The sequence below is a fragment of the Athene noctua genome, chromosome 13 (genome assembly GCF_965140245.1).
Source record: "Athene noctua chromosome 13, bAthNoc1.hap1.1, whole genome shotgun sequence".
In the NCBI taxonomy this organism is placed as follows: domain Eukaryota; kingdom Metazoa; phylum Chordata; class Aves; order Strigiformes; family Strigidae; genus Athene; species Athene noctua.
Window position 1 is genome coordinate 23,746,096 of NC_134049.1, and position 9,722 is coordinate 23,755,817.

A 9,722-nucleotide genomic window follows, 5' to 3' on the forward strand; every position below is an offset into this window, starting at 1 on the left:
TGCAATGCAAATGCTCACCACCCGCTGACCAGTGCCCAGCTCATTCCTGGCTAGCAATTCCAGAGCAGAGAGAATCCCAAAACCACAGTCCTGGAAGTCAGAGTAAGAGTCCCAATCAACTCTCATCTAAACACTGAGCATGATGTTATATGATACGGAATATTTTGTCGGCCAGTTTGGGTCCATTGCTCTGGCTCTGCTCCCTGCCAGCTCCTTGTGTACCTGCACACTGGCAGGACATGAGAAGTTGAAAAGTCCTTCATCTCTTAGCAACAGCCAAAAACATCAGTGCATTATCAACATTCTTCTCATACCAAATCCCATACTGAATCCAAAACACAGCACCATTCTAGGTACTAAGAAGGAAAAAAAATATTAGCTCTGTCACAGCCAAAACCAGGACAGCATCTGTGTCCTCATGCTGGACCTAAAGTGGGTACAGCATTACTGGTAGGAGATACATGTGTCTCCTCCCATGTCCAGGGAGTTTAACGCTGTCATCAGCCCCTTGGCTGCACCATGGCAAGAGATCTGAGCACCCAGACATCTGCAGGACAGGGGCAGCTGAGCCGCAGAGATGGGGTCACCACAACCCCTGAATCTCAAGGCATGAGCCTGTGGAGGGCAGAGGTCCTTGTTCTGCCCCGTGCCTGGTATCTCATGCCTTCCTCCAAGCTGAGCTGGCGGTGTCGCAATGCCACTGAGCTGAGCTGTGGCACAGCAAGGACAAGCCCAGCTCCATGCTGGCCTGCTCTCCTGCGCGGCCCTGGACAATTGCTGTGCTGGGTCAGTGCTGCCGTGGTGGGGAAGAAGCACCCAAGAGAGAAGGTGGGATGGTGTGAGGATGTGAGGCACTGCTGGCAGGATGTGCTGCCCAAGCCTGGTGGGGATGGAGAACCTACAGCAACGTGCATAGTGACCAGGGGATTCCTCCTTGGGCACTTGCATGGGCAGGCAGAATGGGACCCCTGAGGTTGGTGTCCATCACCGTCTTGATCCCAACTCTTGGCCTGGCGTGGTGCAGGGCTGATGTTTGTGTGGGTGCGTGCCGGGCGCTGCTCGCTTGGTGTGCATGGTGCGGGCTCCGCAGCAGGCAGGGAGGAGGCAGCGGGGCTTGTGCTCTGGGTGCTCGGCAGATGCTTCTAGCCGGGGGAAGCTGGCAGAATAACAATGATCTCAACTGCTGGAACAGGCATGACTGAGATAAACGCTGCAGCTATAAGGAGGAGTCAGCCAAACATGGAAGTGAGCAGGGAGGTGGCGAGTGCACAGGGAGATAAGTGGCAGGGGCCTGGCAGGTGCAGAAGAGGAGTCATGAAGCTGCTGCCACCCGTCACTGACAGTGATGGCCCTGTCCCAGCACAGCTTCCTTCCCATGGGTTGCCTTCCCCAATGGGATTCGGCTACGACCACTCCTGATGAAATTGTGCCAGGTTGTCAGGGCCCCAGGAGCCCTTTGCCGCGTGCTTTTGTCCATAAGGTGCTTTTCTCCGAGCCCTCTGCTGCCCATGGGTTGTGTTCAATGTGATTTTAAAGGTGCCTGCAATATCAAAACGCCAGTGCAGCCAGGCAGAGAGTGCTGCTGGGCCCAGATGTTGCCACTCCATGGCACAAACATCAATCTTCCTGCTGGCACAGGGACAAGAGCAATTCATCACTGCGTGGCTGTCTCAGCTGCTCTGGCCCTTGAGTGGCCTCCCCAGCTGTTGCCTTGCTGGGGCAGACCCTGGCCTCCTCCTCTCCCCATCTCAAGGGGGCAGATGGGAGGCAGAGAGATCCCTCCCCACCTCCTCTTTTGGTCTTAGATCCCTAAACCAGTCCCAGGAACAGCACTGCTGCCTGGGGAATCAGGACAGAAGCCAGTGCTGCAAGGAGGCGCTCCGTGTTTTACTGGTGATAGAAAACCGTGCACTGATACAGGCCAGCACTCATCTCTGGGTATTCAGAGGCCATAAATTCAGCTTGCAATTTGCTCTGCTGCTGGAAGCCCACCTTCCTTCCTAAGGAAATCAGAGCAATTCCACTGACATACTATCTATCCCACTATCCCCTATTCCCATACTCACAGGCACTGCCAGGCCAGCACAGCATGCTGGAGCAAGAGCGGGCCAGGGGAGTGTCGTGGGGCTGCAATAATTTTGGAGGTGAAGGTTTAGGTGGGATTCGGGGGAGAAGTGTCCTTCTGAAGAAGTGTCTGTACATCCGAGCTGGGAGACAGTTGCAAGAAACCTGACACAGCTCTGTCCCCAACGTCCATCTCCTCGTCCTTCTCTAGCTCATGAGATATGTGCACCAAGGACTCAAGGAGGACTCAAGCATTTTTTACATGAATGTTCAGCTGTGATGCTTTGAGAGGCTTTATAACCCCACAACAGTGCATGAGATGCTCCTGGTTCTTCTAAAGCCCAAGCTTCTAAGGGCATTTTCCAGTCTCCCAGCACTATGTAGGGCAGGCAAACAGGCTACAGCAGACAGATTTTCTGCTTGATTATGTTTTGGGATCCCTTTGCCTGGCTCCAACGTTCAGAGATCAAGGAAGATGGTCTTCAGAATGTATGGGGCAGAGATTCACTAAAGCTGTCCTGTCCCACCTCCAGGGAGCACGAAGCCTGGAGTCTCAAGCCCTTTCCTTGTGGGTCCAGCATCCAGCTGAAGATGAGATGTGATAAAATCACCCCAGGGGAGAGTCAGCCACCCCGCACCCCTATATAAACGTTGCCACATGTGCCCTGCATCATTCCAGCTGCCAGCCTGAGCTCTCACTCCGCCTTTGTCTGCGCCGCAGCAGGGATTTATAGCCTGCACACAGCCACCTCTTAACCCCTCTTTGTGATGCTGAATGGGCAGAAAACAGGAGCCCCGCCCTCACCTTTCCACATCTTGCACTCACCTCGGAATTCACCTTCATTTTCTGCCTCCCAGCCCTTTTGGAAACACAGGGCTGAGTTGGTGGCAAAATCAACTGTTCTCCTCTGCGTGGGGGGAATGGCCCCTGGTTTGCTCTGGTCCACAGATGGGCATTCATCTTCCTGACGGTTGATGACAGCCCTATTAAGAGATATAAGAGGGATTCCAGGGGTGGTTCACACCCTCTAGGCAACGTAAAGCTAGTGAGAGTCTGTCTGGAGAAGGACTCAGCTGTGCGAGCGTGGCCATTGCAGCTGGATTAATCAAACCCACCATTAACACTTTCCTGGGGCACACAGGTCCCCTGCCAGCCCCAGAGCACAGGTCTCCAACCAGCACGTCGCTCTGATTGAGCTGCAAATGCTCCAGCTCCTTACTTTGCTCTGCCTCAGATCGATGAGTGCAGGCGGCTCCAATCAATTCCACTTTACCACTTGCTATTGAGTTCAGATCCGTGCTCTCTCAGCTGGTCCTGCTTCCTTTGTTCATTCAGAGGAGGAATTCAGGCATCTTATCCCACCTGGAGAGTGCTGTGACCTTGCAGGGTCAAGCCCCCTGATAGGAGCAAATCATACCCCACAGATGCAGATGCTCCTCCCTGCCTTCCCCACCACAGGGCCAGCAATGAAGGGGTTGAATTTATGCTACGGCTGGAGCCCTGAAAGGGTCACCCTGGCTGGGCAGGGTGTGAAAGCAGGTAGCTGGATGAGGCCATGAGATCTGCATGATATAATATAGCTGTTGCCACCAGGCATCTGTCATGAGGTTTCCGTGCCATGAGCTTGGTTTTGCAGGGGAAATACTGAGACCACCTGCAGGTTGGCTGCCCTGTCCCCACAGGCACTGAGTGTGGCTTCAGCTCTTCAGGGCTTAAGCCCATGTGAAATGATTTTACAGAAAAAAAAAATAATGCCAAAGAGTGCTGTTTAGAAATTTCCCTCAAGCCCATACCTGGCATTTGTCAGTGAAATAAGCATTTCTTACCCTCTGGATGTCAGTCCTGAAGTCATTTTTCTCTTGAATCTGTCACCCAGCTCCCTTGCTGGCCCATTTCCAGGGTGCTACGCCTAGATTTGTGGAAATGAAGTTGCCCACAGCTCTCCACACATCGTCAAGTGTTAATGAAATAACGGATCATACCAGAGAGCAGTTGTGACACTCAGGGTCATGGATGTGCAAAGGGCTGTCAGCACAGAGAGCAGAGGCAGAAAAGACACTCAGTGCAGCTGAGGCAAGGAGACAACTGTCTCTGAGCTGGCAGATGTCTGTCAGCGAGTTGTCGTCTCTTCTTTTGGTGAATTAGCATGGTTTCAATTACATTATCAACTGCATAATGATTTCTTCTGACAGAAAGGTTGGGGAGCTGTAAAAAGTGTCCACAAAAATTTTCCCCTTTTGGTAAACACACATGCTTTGGGCATGTCCTGCATGTCTGGACAGACATGTGTGGGTGTTGATACAGAAATGTCCTAGTTTGTGGTGCCGGGGGGCAGTAACATGTCACATCATACATGGGACTTGGTGCGGGCCCATGTTCTTCATGTTCCTCCTTGCTTTCCCTCAACTTACCATTTGTCTTGGCCCTTGCCACCTCTGTGCAACTCATTGTGGCAGGTTGTGGTGAGAAGGGGCTGCAGAGCACCTTGTGCAGAGCTGCCCTTCCACACCAGACTGCTCCCCGCTCTCCCCAGGGCACCCGGCAGCAAGCTGAGATGGCTGGGCATGGCCATTTCCTTCCAGCCTGATGGGAGCCGGGATATCCGGAAGGGATGAACACGGCTTGCAGGCTCTTAAAAGCTATGGGGTAACCGGTGGGGGATGCGCTCGGTGTGTGGATGAGGGGCTGCTGGAATAGAGGTGTTTCCAGCCTGGGAATGGCTTGCCAAATGAAAGCATGCTGCCTGCATGGTGTATCTGGGAGCAGCATCCCCCTGCATGTGGGCAGCTGCTGTGGTGAGAGAGGCCCATCTCACCTCCTGCCCTGTCTTTGATGGTCTCCTGGTGCAACGTTCCCCCTGGACATGATCCCTGCCTCTAAATATTTGCAAGGGTCCTTGTGCTGGTCTTTGTATTTGGTGGTGCTTGATGGATTTCTTTCTGTGTATTTGTCCAGTCTTGTTCCTAAACCACATAGCATCTGCAGCAGCCCGTGGCAGGGAGGGCTGCTGTGCGTGGAGTCACCTGATCTACCAGTCTCTGCTCACTCTTCCCCAGATGTGCAAACTCTGCCCTGTTACCCCAGTTGTCCCTTTTCCATGCCAAAGAGCCCTGGTCCATCACACACCCCATGTGCAGAAGCCTTTCATCATTCTGTCACCGTTCTTCACATTTTCCAGCTCTGATGTGTCCTCAGGATGGAGGGACCAGGACTGACACAGGCTGGGACTGACCAGGGAATAGTGGCACCTCTGATGTCTTCTCTACCTTTTCCTAACCCTTTCTATCATTTCCGATGGAGAACTTTTGCGGTTTTGGCCTCTGCTGAGTGCTGAGGGGGGGTTTTCATGGACTGTCAGAGCTCATGGTCTCAGAGCCCATCGCTTTAGACGTGAGGCTGCGCTTGGTTTCCCCATGTGTGTCACTTCCCTGACACTGGCTGTTGCCTCGTTTTATTGCCAAGTTCTTTAGCTTCTGAAAGTCCTCCTGCAATTCTTACCATTAATCTGTAGTATCCAGAATAATTCAATATTATTAGCAGATTTTGTCATGTCTCTACTGACCTCATCTCCTCAAAGGATCTGCTTGTGGAGATGCAGGTGACCTCTCCCAGCTGGATCACCCTGCTGGTTCTTTACAAGACAGCCACTAGCTTTGGAAAAAAGAAATTCACTTTAAGAGAGCTGTGTCGACTCTTACCCAATATGTCATATTTATCCATCTGTCCCCTAACGATGCCAGTTTCCTACTCCTTATGCCAATTTTTGTTCATTTGCAGAGAACAGATGTGTCATTTATCAGCCTGGGGCTCCCTGGCTGCCTCCTGGGAAGCATTTTTGGTGTCACAGAGTTGCCACCTTCCAGTCCTTACATTCCCTGCTGTACCCAGACCTTCGGGGAGGTTGAGGTGTCACCCAGCAGATGTGACATCCTCCTGGTCCCTGCTGCACTGCACAACAGGGCTTATGTAGGGGGGAAGGGGCTGGAGTCACCACAGACATTTCTAAGCTCCTGGGGATGGTCTTTATTTGAACCTGCAAAAGAAGTACCGGGAGATTCAAGGGGCTGCAGGCTTCCCTGCAAGCCAGGGGAGATGCTGGTGTCAGGGGTAGCAGCCGACCCAGCGCCTGACTCAAGTGACACGTTGGCTAAATTCAGCCCCCACATCACCTGTGGGTGAATCATCTTCCAGCACCTCCTCAAGAGCATGCAGGAGCAGAGACCTTCTCCTCTGAGTCACCCAAAGCTGCTGCCTGGGGGACGCTGGACTGCGTCCACAACACCCAGGGCTAAACTGGAGGGGAGGGGTTACCAGGACGACGTGGCCTGAGCCCTCCCAGACCCAGAGAAGGTCCTGCACCGGCTGCCAAACAGGGCTCCTGTCCCCAGCTGTGGGTGAGCACAAGGAGCACGTGGGGTGGCTGAAGCAGCTCCTCACACCCGGGAGGACGGATGAGGGCTGAGGACGCACGCAGCTCTCTGCAGGGCTGCCAGGAGCACGGAAGATGTTGCCTGGCTTTTTCTTCCTGGTGCGTGCTCTGACCTGCCTGGGAAGTGTTTACGCCGGCGAGCAGCTATTGCTGCCTTTGGTGAGAGGAAGGGCTGTGCTATGAGCTTCAGCCCAGAGACAACAGAGAAGAGCTCCTGGACCCTCCAAAGATGGAGAAGAGGGTGTGAGCAGAGCTCCTGGTGCAGAGATTCAGCCTGGGTCCTTGCAGGCCACTGCAGGGGCCTCCTGTGTCCCCTGTTCCCGCAGTCCGTAAGAGTGAGCCAAAAATCACTTCTGTGCAGCCATGGGTTGTTCTCCTCCTGACTGAGGACTATGTGTGCGGTGGCTCCCCCACTGTCCTTCCCCCCTTCCTGGGGGCTCCGCGGGCTGCATGAGCAGTGGGCACCCCCCGGGGCTGCGTATCCCAGCGGGGGGGCTTCCCGCAGCCGAAATGTGGAGTCTGGCACGAAAGTGGCGCAGTGTGTACTTCCCGATCCTCACCCGTCTGCCAGTCCCACCCCGCGTCCCCCTCCCATCCTGACGCAAGAGATGCTACGTGACAGCCATCTGTCACAGCCATCCACTGGGCCACGGTGACTCACAGGCGGAGCAGCATTGCGGCCACGGTTGTGGTATCGGGGCCAGTCTCTACGGTGCAGGCATCAAACCTGGGTCCCAACGTGCATCAGACACGAGGGATGTAAACAGTTGGGGATTGGAGCAACACCAGCTGCAGCGTGAGACGCAGATGGAGCTTGGCTTTGGCAGTGCGAATGCAGAAATCTGTCGCTGCTTCTTCAAACCTGAAACGAACTGCTGTGAATGGAGGGATGTCGCTAGTGTCTCATCATGACTGCAGAAAAAATATGAGCAGCCTGTGCCTGTGTGGAGCCGTGCAGGGTGTCAGCAGCTCACTCAGTCTCCTTCCGGACTTAAGCTTCAAAGCTCCTGAAGCACTCCCCAAGAAGCCTCCTGAGTGGAGCTCCCACCCCACCTATGTTCTTCTCACCCCATGTTGGTGTTTGGGTGGTTTGGCCCAGGGGAAGGCAATATCCAGGGGAAGCTCAAATCCGAGGGCTCAGGTGGGTCCAGGGATCTTCCTGATGTCACTCCGGGCTCTGCTGAAGCCTCAGGTGAGGAAGGGGATACCCCATGGGGCACAGAACAGAGAACAGGGCTATGTTGGGCCACGTACCCACCTACCAAAAGGCCTCAGAGGAATTTGGAAGAGAAACAGGCCCAGCAAATGATGAAGAGGTGCTGGAGTCCTGGGCAGGCTCAGACCACAGACCCTCTCCGATCCCCAGCATAGCCCTGGGGCAGCTGCCTCTCCAAGGACAGAGCAATGGGAGGGCTCTGACCAGAATGGGATGGGAAGGAAGGGCCTCTGCAATTCCTCTGGTGTGGCTTTTAAAAAAAGCACCACCACAAGCTAGATCCCTCCTTGGTCACCTCTCAGGAGACACTGAGCGTGTGTTTTCCAGGCCTGAGGATTTAATAAGAGGCGTCTCTAACAGATGTTGCTGAACATCCTCCTTGGTTACTGACAGAGGGTAGAAGTATGCTCAGTCTCACGTGCCATCAGCCCTGCATCCTGCTTCCTCCTGAATGCTGGACAGACAGATTTATTGAGAATCTCTGTCTTTTCTGCATTTTAATAACAATCTCATCATCTGCATCTGCCAGGACCGAGGTCTGCTGCTAAACCTCAAACACTGCCTTGTATTCACTCCGTTCCTGGCAGATGCTCTTTCTCCTGATGCCTTTCGTGTCCTGCACTCCCTATGCTCTGAGATTTCCAGTCTTGGTTTCTGGGTGCCCTGGCTGTGTTCTCCCTAGGGAGGAAGGTCCCTTGATGTCCGTTTGGACCTGGGGTATCTGGCTGGGTTTCTTGGGCAGGAGAGTGCAGTGTGTGCGTACTCAATAAATCAGCAAATCTGGGACTCGCTGGGCTCACTGGGCGGGTGTTTGGCATGTGCTGTGCCAGGCTGGCACAGGAGGCTCAGCTCTGCAGCCCTGTCCCAGCTCTCTCCTGCACAGGAGCTGGAAGGAAGGGAGGTCACCAGGAGAAGCGTCTATCTCCAGACATCCTCTCCTCCCTGCAGCAGGCACCCCGGCAGCCACATCCCCGCATCTGTTCCCACAGTGGGGTAGGAGGCTGGCTCATGGTGTGGGGATGGGCAGGACCACACTGTGGCACCTCTCCCCCCTCACCCTGTGCCTCTGCACGGCTCCACCTCTGCGGTGGTCCCACTTTCAGAGCATCCTGCTTCCATCCGTCCCCCTTCCCTTTCAGGCGTGGCTGACTATGGCCTGCGGGGGATTCAGCCCGCAAGCCGGGCCGGGAGCGGATTTGGGTGGTGATGTGCACTTAGGAAGGGCTGTGGAGGATTTGGGGGTGTAGGACTGGAGGCAGGGCTGCGCCCCAGGGGCTAGGAGGGCATGGGGAAACCGTCTGTCCTGGGTGGGGGGTGGGCAGGGGTGGCGGTGGCTGGTGACGGGGTGCGTGTGGGGTAACAGTCAGGACGTGTAAGTGTGCTGTTTGCCACCGCAGCGGCCTCGGCCTCTGCTGCTGCGCTCCAACATGCTGCTCCCGGCGCCGCTGCCCTGCTCTGCACGCTTGTCACCACCGGCCCCTCCCTGGGCTGCACCCCAGGGGACGTCCGCTGCCCTCGCCCCGGCCCCACGTGTGCTGGGGCTCAGCCCCGCACGCTCGGCCCCACGTCCCTGCGCTCCCAGTCCCCGTGCACCCAGTCCCCGCGCTCCCAGTCCCTGCGCTCCCAGTCCCCGCGCTCCCAGGCTCGGCCTGTCCCCGCTCCCCCCGGGCCTGCAGGGTGCCAGCCCGGCTCAGCTCTGCCCTGCGCGCCCTGCTCGGGGCTGGCGCCACGGGCACCTCCCGGGCAGCGGGTTCGCCATCAGGGGCCCTTTACTGCTCCGATCTCGTTAGCAGCGGCCGCGGCGGCCCTTCTCCCGGTGCCTTCCCCCGCTCCCGGAGCGGGTGGTGCTCGTGGGGGGGCGCAGCGGCATCCGCCGGCGGGGCCGGCTCAGGCCCGCGGTGCCCGCAGCAGGAGGGACGGACGGGGCCGAGGCCGCCCGGGGGGGGCGACTGTCCCCCGAGGCGGGGCCCGGGGCCGCGGGGAGGGCGCCGAGAGGCAGCGGCGGGGCCCGG